The 15,044-nt window shown below is 36.2% G+C and overlaps 1 protein-coding gene and 1 pseudogene across 2 annotated transcripts in view; one reads left to right on the top strand and one right to left on the bottom strand.

Moving 5' to 3' along the window:
• The window catches only part of ZDHHC17 (zinc finger DHHC-type palmitoyltransferase 17), a 103,417-nt gene that overhangs the window by 70,396 nt on the left and 17,977 nt on the right, over positions 1-15,044 (bottom strand). The gene's annotated exons all lie outside the window — the stretch shown is intronic.
• LOC102977870 (40S ribosomal protein S20-like) lies at positions 7,916-8,275 on the top strand (annotated as a pseudogene).

Below are 15,044 nucleotides of genomic sequence, written 5' to 3'. Positions count from 1 at the left end.
TGGCCGCTGAGCCTGCGCGTCCGGAGCCTGTGCTCCGCAACGGGAGAGGCCACAACAGAGGGAGGCCCGCATACCACAAAAAAAAAAAAAGAACAATAGGGCATTCTAACAAAACGTAAATCTGCCTGAGTAGTCCTAAAAATGTCAACACCCTTAAAGAAACTAATTTTTATATAAAAATTTAATTAAACAGCTTTATAGAATATTACATCCATTTAAAACTTATATGCTATGTGCAATTTTCTATTTAAAATACAAAATTTGCTATGCATAGTCAGCTTCCTCAATATAGCATAAGATACAATTACTTCTTTTATATGAAAACAGAAAAACTGAGCATGTTTGGTTCTACTACCATCCATTCAAATTTCTATGATTTTTTCTCTTACAGGCACACACACATAAATGAAAGGATAAGGCATAACAAGATATTTGGAGAGAATTAACTCCTTAGAACAATTCATTCTCTCTTGGTCACTGATATTTAATAATACAAATTTATGGTATTTCATTGGAGAAAAAAGTATTATCTTTAGCTCACTCTAGCCATTTAATCTATGTGGAAAATTCCAATACTGATTTGTTTGAACCATACATTTAGAAGACTATCAACAATATAACTGAATATTTTCAACAATAGGGAATTTAAAAGTTTCACAAAAGCAAATTTAGCTTAGTATATAACCTTTCCTTATGAAAATGCCACCGACAATATTAAAATACCACCGTAATAATCATAAATCCACATTTGCAGAAGAAAGAAAATAGACATCAGTCTTAAGCTGAGATTCACAACATATTACACATACTGCATATAATTTACTAAGTGATTTTTTTGGGAGATTATTCTTGGACTCCATTAAAATAGAACTGGTTAAATATGAACACAAGCAGGTATAGTATTTTGGGTGTATGCAACACTCTGAATAATTGATGAAGTTAACCAATACATAAGACTTACCCAATTTATTTTAAAACTTTTCTATTTAATTTCTCCACTGAACTCCAGTTCTCAACTTCTCTATGCTCTATATTCAGTGGAGCAAGATAAAAGAAAGACATTTCTCAGATCAGTAGCACTTCCTTTTTTTCTAAATTTTTTCTGATATTATTCTCCCCTACCATAAGGAAAATAACCTTTTAAACTTTCGATTCTGACTTTTTCTATAGGACCATAAGACATCTGAAGGAAAATAAAAACCTGGCCATAGTTTACAAGGAGAATGGAGTAAAATGTCCAACAAAACATGAACTGAAAGTCTGCTATAAACAAAGCCCTCTACAATGTACTGGGACCCCAAGCCAGGACAGGGTAAAGCTAGTGCAAAGTTTAAGAGAGTGCCAAAAAACTCCATAATCAAGATTTTAAAAATCTTAATGAATTATCTTTTAAAAATCAAAACAAAACAAAACATAAACATAAACATTTTAAATATAAACAGCACTAGTATTGCTTGTTTTTCCTTTTGTGTCAGGCTCCACTGTGGCTTGAAGCAGTACTGCAAATCAACATGCAAATACCAAATATGGTCTCTTGCCCTCAAGGCCTTTACAATCCAAAATGGAATGACAAAGTAGATAAGAAACATAAGTCAAAGATTAGAAGCAAGAGCTAAGTTAAAACTTAAATAAAGACAACATGAGGGCCAAAAAGTAATAATATAACTTTAAAAACTATTTCAATATGAAAATCTGCTACGGCAAACTGCTATTCTTTTTTACTAAGGACAAACAGGTTGCTTTTACAGGCAAATAACAAATATTCATTAAATAAAAAATAAATCTCTTTTTAAAGCTTACTACTGTAATGCTTTCATGTGATTTTAGTTTTATTTTTATCCCCAGAGACCTGTTATTATATATAATGATTAAATTGTATTCTCAGTTTATCTACCATCCATTTTGCCCCACTGACAGTGCCAAATGTGATCTTCCAATGTACTAGAAATCAGACTTTTTTCCAGTAACATTTAAAAATTAAAAGCATTTGTTTTATCACAATTATATGGTTTTTATTTGTTTACTTCTACTTTTTAGTAAAGGAAATATGATTTTTTTAAAAGATGGCTTTACATATATCCTTAGAGTAATTTTCAAGAGGTATGGTTATTCCCACTAAAAAGGTAGAGGAAATTGTGTTTAAGCAAATCTCCAACCTGTTGTACTATTTTTTAAAAAATTAATAACACGGACTTAAATTCTTTTTCTCACTTTTAATCACATTGGAAACTGATTCACCTCTAGAACTAGTACCCTGCCAATCTGACAAATGACAACACTCTCTATCAAGATAACCACCACTATCACTAGGCCTAGGAAGAACAGTTGTGATTTTTAAACTTTAAAAACATAAAATAAAAAATACTGTGTTAATGTAAATAAATATATCCTATAAATGTATATTTTTTAATTATAAATTTGCTATTATACATCAGATAAATTTTCAACATACAAATATTTAATGACACTAAAATCCTATAATTTTTCCTTGATTTTAATGGGAACCAAGATGCAATTTAATTGATATCACTGCCAAGGAAAGTAATACTAATTAAAAAATACATATGTAGGTCATTGTAACTTTTAAGAATGCAGTAATTCCATTAGAAGCAGCATGGTATAAAAGAAAAAGTCCTTGACTGAGAGGCTACTGAACTGAAAGTCTGACATTCTCTTACCTAGGCTACAACCCAGCAACGCAATTAACTATGGTAGGATTCAGATCCCTCATTTGTAAAAAAAGAGGAGGATGAATAAGATCAGCTTAGAGTTCTACCCAGGTGCCTCAAGAACCAACATCAGGGCATCAAAGAGCTTGATAGTTTCAGCTCCACTCAATTCACTCCCTTCTTAAACAAAGCACTTTGTTATTTAGCCTCTTTTTAGATACTGGGGCTTTACATAATATTTCTTTAATAATAATAAAAAAAATATTCAGCTCCTTTTTAAAAGTTTAAAAACCACTAGATTAGAAGTCCTCCAAGATCCCTTCTAAGGCTAACATACAATGATTTTGTATATTGGAATAAAGAAATTACAGCCACTAGAAGGATCCTTAAGGTACCTAAATTGACAGCCAAAGGTTTTTATAGCCCTAGGAGTTGCTGAAGAGAACTAGAAGAGAAAGCACCTCCAAAACCTGCTGCTCAAGTAGCAGACAGGAAGGAGAAGAGCTGGGACAAGCTCAGCTGCCATACACTGCTGCTAAGAGAAATCAATACGATAAAACTCAAACTTATACGGCAGATAGGCAAACTCTGGATGGCATATCAAGATGACAGACTCCATAATGCGTGTTTATTCACATGCCTGGATGGAATTATATAACCAATAAACTAGTTAGCAAGTGTCTGTGTGCAATCTAGTTAATACAATCTAGTCAACTTTTAAAAAATACGAGACCTATTAATCTTTAGTTTACAAAGAGGGAGGCAGCACTGATCAAAGAATCCTCTATGGCAGGGGTCCCCAACCCCCGGACCGTGGACTGCTACGGAACTGGGCCACACAGGAGATGGAGAGCAGTGGGCGAGGGAGCGAAGCTTCATCTGCCGCCCCATCGCTGCATTACCGCCTGAACCATCAACCCCCCAGGCCAGGGAAAAACTGTCTTCCACGAAACCGGTCCCCAGTGCCAAAAAGGTTGGGGGCCCCTGCTCTATGGCACAGTACTTTATTACCAACCAAATATAGATGTTTAATAAGTGCTCTATAAGAAAAGGTGCTCCAAGAATTCGTTCTATGGTAGAGTATATCTGAAAGGACAAACATGCAAGAGTAAGTTCAGGAATATTCAGAAAGAAGGGTAATAAGGGCAGGGACTTGCCCTGCCATTAATGACAATACATCAGAAAGCAAACTAAAGAAAAAATAGGAGTACTGCAGTGATAAATAGGGCAGTGGAATAGAGCTTGAAGAATGAGAATTAGAATCAGGAGGGAAAGACATATTATTCAGTAAATGGTATAAATGGACAACTGGCTAGCCATCTGGGATAAAAAAAAAAAAAATTAAACAGGCTCCAACATAGAAGGGTGATGTGCTTGGTAGAAAGACGCTAACAAATACATCCAAGGATATAGTTTCTTTAATGGCATATGATGCTGAAACTTGTCTGAAAAAGCAGGGCCACACAAAGCAGAATTCAGAGCAGCATGCTCCCAGGTGGAAGCTTCCCAGGTCAGCAACACATCCCATGAGAACACACAGGCAGATGCCTACACCATTCTCCTGGTGAGAGAAGCATGCACCCTCCTGTTCTGGGGAGCCTTTGTGCCACTCTGGACTCTCCTGACTGTTCTGGAGACTCTGACCGTATGTCTGGTGCTCACCAGGTCTAAGTAACTTGTTCAAAACAGCTCTAGGACTTACCTGAATAATGAAAAACCAGTTAGAGTGCAGATCAATTTCCCAGGCTTCCTAGAGAAATGACTACCCGGCAGGACCAGGCCTCAGTCAAGGACTCTTCCTATAAGATTCCCATCTCACTCCTTATATTAGATAACTTCCAGTCAGGTCAAAGATTTAAATATAAGAATATCAGTAATAACAGTCCTAATGTTAAAAAAAAAAAAAAAAAAAAGCTCTGAGAAAAGCATGAGTAACAACACATTGAAAAATGGGCAAAGAATATGAAGATAATTCAAAGAGGGCAAAATACAATGGCAAATATAGGTATGAAAAGATGCCCTAATTCTCAATATAAATGCATTTCCAAACAGAGAGAGAGAGAGAGAGAGAGCACAAAATCAATTCAATAAAATTCTAGGGCACATACATGTTACCTACAAGACACATGTTACCTGCCTTGCCTTTGGTGCATTAACCCATAAATATACACAGGTGAATTAGCAAACCAGTAGGGCTTAACCATATGCTTGTAACTTGCACTGTGCAAATGTCTGCTGCCAGGTATCATTCTAACAGGCTGGACTCTGAATCAAGAAGCTAATTGTATTTAATTATATAATTTTGAGCTTCTCAAATTTAATTCCATTAAATGTATATGAGGAAACTAAAACAATATAAAGTGTTGTTGACAAGAAGAAAGAAAAAAAGTCTCTATACATAATTGACTCATTTTTAAGTCCTAGCCAAAACTGATGAGCCAAATGTGAGACCTTCTTAAAACCTATGTAGTAATGAACTAAATTCTAGGAATACCATAAGGATTTGTAAAAAGGAATATATAATGAGAGGACAGCATAAGCATTAAACATATAACCAAATGAACAATGAAAGATAAGGAAAAGCAGTTGCCACTACAAAATTATAAAATAACTTTCTCTTAAAATGTATTTAATTAATAGTGCCAGCAAATGGCACTACACTCAAGACAGAATTTCTTACTAATCTATTTGATGTACCCTCTTTAAGGGAAGATTGGACAAAAATGATTTGGTAATATAATGGAAAGATTTCATATCAATTTTTTCAGTAAGTAAGAAATCTCTGCTATATTATATGCTCTGCTGTGGTCCCCAATCCCTGGCTAACAGTATGTGATTTTTGCTTCTAAAAAAGAGAGGCCAACTTGAGGCATAGGTAGGTTCTCTTTATGCTGTAGGACCACCACTGTCTCAATCCAAACTATCAAATTCACTTTGCTTGCTTCCAACAAATTTTAGACTAGGAAAATGTTCATCACCTTCTAGCTTCACTAAAAACTGGTTTTCACTTCATTTCCTTCTAGTATTAATCTATGTGTATATACATACTTGTAACAATATACATAAATCTGGCACACTTTTTTCCTTCCACAGACATTTGATGAACAAATGCCTATATGTATATTTTTCTCCCTCTCCTTAAAAAAAAAAAAAGAAAGAAAGAAAGAAAAGAAAAAAAAAACTTTATTTTTAGGATTATTTTTATTTAGGATAGTTTAAGATTTATAAAACCAGTACACAGTTCCCATATTCCACACACCCAGTTTCCACTATTATTAACATCTAACATTAGTATGGTACATTTGTTGTTATTCAATCAATATTAATACATTATTAACTGAGATCTATACTTTATTCAGATTGCCTTAGTTTTTAGGTAATGTCCTTTTTCTGTTCCAGGATTCCATCCAGGGCATCACATTACATTTAAGTGGTCATGGTTCCCTAGGCTCTTCTTGGCTATGACAATTCCTAAAACTTTACTTATTTTTGATTACTTTGACAGTTTTGAGAACTAGTCAGATATTTTGTAGAATGACCCTCAACTGGGATTTGTCAGGGTTTTTTTCACTATTACACTAGAGTATGTGTTTTTAGGAAGAAGTGTTATTTTTTAATTTAACCTAATTTTGCAGATTTCCTTCAATACTGCTATACAATCTTTATTTGCCCAAATATTTATATATCTTTAGTCTGTAATCACAGTATTCATATATTTCATATTCTTCCCTTTTACATTTCTTCTTAGAATGCCTATTATTAAAACAACAAGATATAACAGATGTTGGAGAAGATGCAAAAAAAGGGAACTCTTGTACACTGTTGGTGGGACTGTAAATTGGAATAATCACTATGGAAAATAGTATGGGGATTCCTCAAAAAATTAAGAATAGAACTACCATATGTCCTAGCTATTTCACTTCTGGGTATTTATCCAAAGAACACAAAAACACTAATTCAAAAAGATATCTGCACTCTTATGTTCACTGCAGCATTATTTACAATAGCTGAGACATGGAAACAACCTAGGTGTCCATCGATGGACAAAGGGATGAAAAAGATGTGGTATATCCGTACACAATGGAATACTACTCAGTCATAAAAAAGAATGAAATCCTGACATTTGCGACAACATGGATAGACCTTTAGGGTATTATGCTAAGTAAAATAAGTCAGAAGGAGAAAGACAAATACTGTATGATTTCACTCACGTGTGGAATCTAGAAAAATAAAACAAAATAAAACAAAAACAAACTCACAGATACAGAGAACAGATTAGTGTTTACCAGAAGAGAAGGGGACTGGGGGGAGGTGAGCAAGGGGTGAAGGGGGTCAACTGTATGGTGACAGATTATAACTAGACTCCTGGTTTGTAGTGTATACAGATGTTGAATTACAATGCTGTACACCTTAAACTTATATTATAATTTAAAAAACAAACCAAGAAAAAGGATAACTTAAAAAAAAAAAGAAGAAATGGAAGGATTTTTCCTCACTACAACAAAATACTTCCTTTAACTCATTTAACATTTCTTCTTTTTAACCCATTATTGACCAGGGGATTTTTGTAGAAACGAATGCCTGTGACCTTAACACATTTCTGGTCAAAAATGTGTTAACTGGAGTAAATTCCTAGAGAGAGATTCTTAAAGGGTATGAAATTTTTATGGTTCTTGATACAATATCTAAATTGTTTTTGCAAAGGGATTATATTTATAATCCCATCACCAATATTTGATTAACCATTTCTCCATAAACTCACTGACTCTAGGTATTATTTTAAAATTATCCCTTAATTTAAATAGAGTACATAATACTTGAACTCTCAACCTTAAATATATTTTCCTATTCTATTTCATCTTTTGAGAATTGCTTGTTCCTATCATTTGGCCATTTTATTCTATTTTGGTCCTGAAATTTGTTTGTTTAATGTATTTGAATCTGATTTTTATGTATAGAAATGATTAGATACTAACCTTTTGATACTGATCTAAACACTTCTGTTCCATTGTTAGAGCTGTTATCTATGCTTTTGATATATTTCAAGAATTATACTTTTATAATCACGTACATTTTTTTCCTTGGGCATTTTTGGTCCTGACTTTTATATTTAAATACTACCATAGCACTTGGAGGAAGACAGGGTTGCCGCTGCAGCGGTGCCTCGGGCCACCCACTCCTGCTCCTAACTTACTGCTGTTCGCTCTTGCCAAGGAACAAGTCAGTCAGGAAGCCACGCCGCAGCCATGGCTTTTAAAGATACCGGAAAGACTCCAGTGGAGCCCGAGTTGGCGATTCACCGCATTAGAATCACCCTCACCAGCCACAACGTGAAGCCTTTGGAGAAGGGATGTGCTGACCTGAGCAGAGGCGCGAAGGAAAAGAATCTCAAACTGAAAAGGATCAGTTCAGATGCCTACCAAGACTCTGAGAATAACTACAAAGAGAACTCCTTGTGGTGAAGGTTCTAAGACTTGGGATCTTTTCCAGATGAGGATCCACAAGGGACTCAATGACCTGCACAGTCCTTCTGAGACTGTCAAGCAGATCACTTCCATCATATTGAGCCAGGAGTCGAGGCTGAAGTCACCAGTGCAGATGCTTAAATCAACATTTTTAATAAATTGATAATCAGTTGTTAAAAAAACAAATACTACCATAATCATTAGTGCTACCCATCAAATATTTCCAGTTATTTTCCCAAGCACATGGTAGTTTTGTACGTCCCTGGCCCCTGGAAAACTAGGTAAGTCCAACTGACTGACTTTTTTCTTTTAACCAAGAGAATTTAAATAAAAGAGACATGTTGCTGTCAAGAGAATAGGTTTTAAGAGCCAGTATGCAATTCCTTACTCTCACTTCGCGTCAGCCATGGAAACTGGCACTGTTCCAGAGAGCAGATAATCAGTCTGGGTCCCAGAGCAGCCATAATGCATGTGTAGCAAACCAGTGACACGTATGTCACTAAGATTTTAGGGTTGCTACTGCAGCAAAACCTAGCTTATCCTGACTACTATAACTCTTGAGAGTTATTCTAGTAAGTAGTATGGAGATGGGGACCTATATAAATCATTTTCATTGCATTTTGGAGCTGGTTATAAGTAGTATATGGGAGTACTACTAATGTTCAGATTTACCTTGTATCTAGTCACATTGTTAAAATTATAATCTCTAATTTTTTCTGATCTCTTTGAGTAGTCTAAGAATACAATCAAATCTGAAAATAAGTGTTGTCTTTCATTTCATGGCATAAGGCATTGGCAGAAACATCAAATGCAATTTTACAAAAAAATAATGACAGTACATTCTTATTTCCTTACCTTTTTTTCCATTTTAAACAGGCAATGCCCTTACTGTTTCTCCATTATAAAGTTGTTAAGTCGTCCTTATTCAAATCCATTCCAAAGAATGAATAACATTGCATTTAGATATAAATGTCCACTTGACCACCTTTTTCTGTCTTGCCTCTACAATACCCTCTTAAAAGGTCTGTCTACACTGCTGTTCCAATAACTCCCCTGCTTAAAATCCTTAAAATCATGCATATAGAGTAAATGAAGAACATTTCAGCAGTCATACAAAATCGCATGGTCTGGCCCCACCTTACTTTTTCCAGCTTTAATATTCATCATTTCCTTCCAAGCATCATACATGTTTATTTATACCAGCCATTCCAAGAGGTCATGTGCTTTAAAAATCTCAGTATCATTTTGCTCATGTTAGCTATCCTACTCAGAAGGCACAACCATCTCAGGTTTGGCAGACTTTTACAAATCCTTCAATTCACACTTCAAAAGTCACCATAGTCTTCCTTGTTTCCTTCAGGCAGAGTCAACTGTCCTGTTATCTGTGTTCTCACTACTACACAAACAAATTATTACAGTACTGTGTGATGGTATATGTGTTAGTTTCCTATTGATTCTGTAATAGATTTCTACAAGCTTAGTGCCTTAAAAGGACACATATTTATTATATTATAGTTCTGGAGATGAGAAGATCAAAATCAAACATCAATATCACAAAGGGTCAGCAGAGCCATGTTCCCTGAAGAGGCTCTAGGGGAGAAGCCATTCTTTGCCTCTTCTAGCTCTGGTGGCTTCTGGCATACCTTGGCTTGTGGTGACATCAGTTCAATATTTGAGGTCAGCATCTTCAAATCTCCCTGGTCTGCTTCATAAGGGCTATTCCTTCTGTATGTGTGTTCAAATTTCTGTCTGCCTCCCTCTTATAAGGATACGTGTAATTGCAATTAGGGTCTACCTGGATATACAGAATGACCTCTCCCATCACAAGACCCTTAATTTAATCATCCCTGTAAAGATTCTTTTTCCCTTATAAGGTAACACTTACAGGACAAGTTCCAGGGTTTAAGATTTGATATCTTTCGGAAGCCATTATTCTGCTTACCAGAAGATGGGAATAAAGGTGGAAAAGTGAGAAGTAAAGAGGCAAAGTTAATATTACATAGGCTAGGTGCTGTGTGTAGTTTTCTCTCAGCTATCAAATATCCTCAGTCATTGGCAGTATCAACTGTTGCCTCTCTCATGTGGGACATTTTGAGAATTCTGAAATACTCTCTCCTTGACCAAACTGCAGTCAGACTCCTCTGATCATTCTTCTCAACTGGGCCTTGACCTTGGCTCCCATCCTTACTGGGACTGCATAGTCCAGCTTTAGCAAGAATCCTGCTAAGTCAGTTTAGAGAATTTCCTGTCCTTGCTATCTGATCACCCTGGCTTGACCTCAGCAAGAATCCTGTTAAGTTGGTTTAGCAAGAATCTCCCTATTCTTGATGTCTCCTCTTAGTATTTTCCCTCCACTGATCACCCCCACTTCATTCTGCCTGTTGGCTATAAATCTCCAAATCTCCTTGCTGTATTCAGAACTGAGCCCAGTTTTATACTGAGGGCTCCTTTCCCCCTATTGCAATAGTTCCTGGATGAAATCCATTTTTACCATTTTAACTACTATCAGCTCTGGTTTTCTTTGTCAGAACCTCCCTCTGTAACATTCTCTGGTGCAGAAGAGACATTCTTCAGCTTACCTCTATAAAGTCCTCAGCTCCTATGTCACTGGTATAACTTTGGGGTTGCCTCTGCCCAGCAGGCAATTCTCTTTGGTAAGTTTCTTTCAAGATGGCTGTAGCCTGTCTAGCCTCTAAAGTGTTTGGTTGGCCCAAAGGAAACACCTTTAATTCAACATCACTGGACACAGAGAGGAAGCTCTCTCTCCTGGCTCTTCCACTGTATGGCTATTTTATATATCGCTTACCTTTACACTTCCCCAGTAAACCAGCAGCTGCCCCCAGCCTCTGGGCCATCAGTAATTCCAGGGGACCCAAATCACACTTTTCCAAGAATTCTCTAACACTCCAATCAGACAGCATCCTAGGGAGGCCTAACTATTTTCCACAACCCAGCAGACATTCAGCCAGAGAAATATTCTTCCTCCTGAAAAGTTCCCCAGTCTTTCAGAGAAACTGTTTGCAACCCACATGGAAGACAATATAAACACTACAGCACTCCTCTTGGGTTGATAACTCTTCCAAGAATCCTTTGCTCCCACTAAAGTCTCTCTTTATCTTGTACAGACTAGAGGTAATAGAGTTCCAGTACAAATCACAGCCACTTTCCAGCAGGTTCAGCACCTCTGTTTATACTGCAGGGCTCCTTTGTCAACTACTGTCCTCAGTTTTGAGCTCCAAGAAAAATGCTTAGATGACAAGAAAAAAATCCCACTTTACATAGTGGGATACTTTACTTAGTGTTTTCCACTTAACATTATGTTTATTGGGATTTACCTGTGCTGAAAGATGTAGTTCTGGTTTATTTAATGAAATTATTAGACAGTATTCCATTACATGAATAAAACACATACATTCTCCTACTAAGAGACTTTTTTGCTACTATAAATCATGCTGCAATGAACAATCTTATACAGGTCTCATCTGTAAAAGTTTCTCTAGGGTAAGCACCTAGTATTGGAACTTCTGGATTAAGAGATTTTGAGTATCTTCTACTTTACTGTCGTTAAAATACGTTCCAAGGTGGCAGTACCAACTTATACTCTCACTAGCAATGTATGAGTTTTTCACTATACTTAGATTTACCAGACTTAATTTTGGAGGAATCTGATGGGTACTAAATTATATCTTGTTTTGACCTGCATTTCCCAGAAGCAAATTGAAAAAAGTTAATTTAGGTAGATCAACTATATCAATGCTGCTGAAAAGTCAACAAGGATGAGGACCACAAGTTAACCACTGGATACAGCAATATAGATTTCATGTTGCTTTGCCAAGGTAGAAGCACATGCCAGACTAGAACTGATTAAAGAAAAGATGGAAGGAAAGAAACTGGGAAGAGCAAGTACAGGCAAATCTCTTGAGGGGTTTTGATACAAAGAGCAAAGAAATAGGGCAGTAGGCAGAAGAGAAGTGGAATCAAAGGAAAACATGGTGTGGGTTTTGAGATTTTTTTTTTAGGATGGGAGAAATGACTGCTAGTAGAAATGATCTGGTAGAGTCAAAAATTGATGAGGTAGAAGTATGAGTAGAGAACTGCTGGAGAGATGCCTTCAGTGGGCATGAGAGGATAGAAATTAAGCATAACCAAACATATACAGTATTTTTATGCTAAAACACGCAGAACACTGACGAAAGAAATCAAAGAAGATCTAAATAAATAAACAGACATACCATATTTATGGATTAGAAGACTAAAAATGGTTAAGATGTCAATTCTCCCCACATTGACAGATAAGTGTAATGTAATTCCTATCAAAATCCCAGCGAGACTTTTTGTGTATATAGATAAGGTTATTCTAAATAATGATCAAGGGATCAATCCAAGAAGATATAACAATTATAAGTATTTATGCACCCAACACAGGAGCACCTCAATACATAAGGCAAATGCTAACAACCATAAAAGGGGAAATTACATTAACACAAAAATAGTGGGGACTTTAACACCCCACTTACACCAATGGACAGATCATCCAAACAGAAAATAAATGAAGAAACACAAGATTTAAGTGACACAACAGACCAGATAGATTTAATTGATATTTACAGGATGTCCCACCTGAAAGTGGCAGAATACATTGCCTTCTCAAGTCCACACAGAACACTCTCCAGGATAGATCACATCTTGGGTCACAAATCAAGCCTCGGAAAATTCAAGAAGACGGAAATCGTATCAAGCATCTTTTCTGACCACAACGCTATGAGATTAGAAATCAATTACAGGGAAAAAAACTGAAAAAAACACAAATACATGGAGGTTAAACAGGGTGCTACTAAATAACCAAGAGATCACTGAAGAAATCAAAGAAATCAAAAAATACATAGAAACAAATGACAAAAAAACAAAATGACCCAAAACCTATGGGATGCAGCAGAAGCAGTTCTAAGAGGGAAGTTTATAGCAATTCAATCTCACCTCAAGAAACAAGAAACATCTCAAATAAACAACCTAACCTTACACATCAAGCAATCAGAGAAAGAAGAAAAAAAAAAAACCCCAAAGTTAGCAGAAGGAAAGAAATCATAAAGATGAGATCAGAAATAAATGAAAAAGAAAAGAAGGAAACAAGAGCAAGGATCAATAAAACTAAACTATCTTCTTTGAGAAAATAAACAAAATTGATAAACCATTAGCCAGATTCATCAAGAAAAAAAGGGAGAAGACTCAAATCAACAGAATTAGAAATGCAAAAGGAGTAGTAACAACTGACACTGCAGAAATACAAAGGATCATGAGAGATTACTACAAGCAACTCTATGCCAATAAAATGGACAACCTGGAAGAAATGGACAAATTCTTAGAAAAGCACAATACAAGATAAATCCAAGGAGAAACAAGCCAAGACACATAGTAATCAAACTATCAAAAATTAAATACAAAGAAAACATACTAAAAACAGCAAGGGAAAAACAACAAATAACAGACAAGGGAATCCCCATAAGGTTAACAGCTGATCTTTCAGCAGAAACTCTGCAAGCCAGAAGGGAGTGGCAGGACATATTTAAAGTGATGAAGGAGAAAAACCTACAACCAAAATTACTCTACCCAGCAAGGATCTCATTCAGATTTGATGGAGAAATTAAAACCTTCACAGACAAGCAAAAACTGAGAGAGTTCAGCACCCAGCTTTACAACAAATGCTAAAAGAACTTCTCTAGGCAGGAAACACAAAACAAGGAAAAGACCTACAATAACAAACCCAAAACAATTAAGAAAATGGGAACAGGAAAACACATATCGATAATTACCTTAAATGTAAATGGATTAAATGTGCCCCCCAAAAGACACAGACTGGCTGAATGGACACAAAAACAAGACCCATATATATGCTGTCCACAAGAGACCCAATTCAGACCTAGGGACACATACAGACTGAAAGTGAGGAGATGGAAAAAGATATTCCATGCAAATGGAAATCAAAAGAAAGCTAGAGTAGCAATTCTCATATCAGACAAATAAACTTTAAAATAAAGACTATTACAAGAGACAAAGAATGACACTACACAATGATCAAGGGATTGACCCCAGAAGAAGATATAACAATTGGAAATATTTATACACCCAACATATGAGCACCTCAATACATAAGGCAAATACTAACAGCCATAAAAGGGGAAATCGACAGTAACACAATCATAGTAGGGGACTTTAAAACCCCACTTTCGGGCTTCCCTGGTGGCGCAGTGGTTGAGAGTCTGCCTGCCGATGCAGGGGACATGGGTTCGTGCCCCAGTCCGGGAAGATCCCATATGCCACAGAGCGGCTAGGCCTGTGAGCCATGGCCGCTGAGCCTGCGTGTCCGGAGCCTGCGCTCCGCAAGGGGAGAGGCCACAGCAGTGAGAGGCCCACGTACCACAAAAAAACAAAAACAAAAACAAAAAAACCCACTTTCACTAATGGACAGATGATCCAAAATGAAAATAAATAAGGAAACACAAGCTTTAAATGATACATTAAACAAGATGGACTTAATTGATATTTATAGGACATTCCATCCAAAAACAACAGAATACACATTTTTCTCAAGTGCTCATGGAACATTCTCCAGGATAGATCATATCTTGGGTCACAAATCTAGCCTTGGTTAATTTAAGAAAATTGAAACCGTATCAAGTATCTTTTCTGACCACAGTGCTATGATACTAGATACCAATTACAGGAAAAGATCTGTAAAAACTATAAACACATGGAGACTAAACAATACACTACTTTATAACGAAGTGATCACTGAAGAAATCAAAGAGGAAATCAAAAAATACCTAGAAACAAATGACAATGGAGACACGATGACCCAAAACCTATGGGATGCAGCAAAAGCAGTTCTAAGAGGGAAGTTTATAGCAATACA

The sequence above is a fragment of the Physeter macrocephalus genome, chromosome 6 (assembly GCF_002837175.3).
Source record: "Physeter macrocephalus isolate SW-GA chromosome 6, ASM283717v5, whole genome shotgun sequence".
In the NCBI taxonomy this organism is placed as follows: Eukaryota; Metazoa; Chordata; class Mammalia; order Artiodactyla; family Physeteridae; genus Physeter; species Physeter macrocephalus.
The sequence above is the reverse complement of the archived record's forward strand: the minus strand, read 5'-3'. Positions and strand labels throughout refer to the sequence as shown.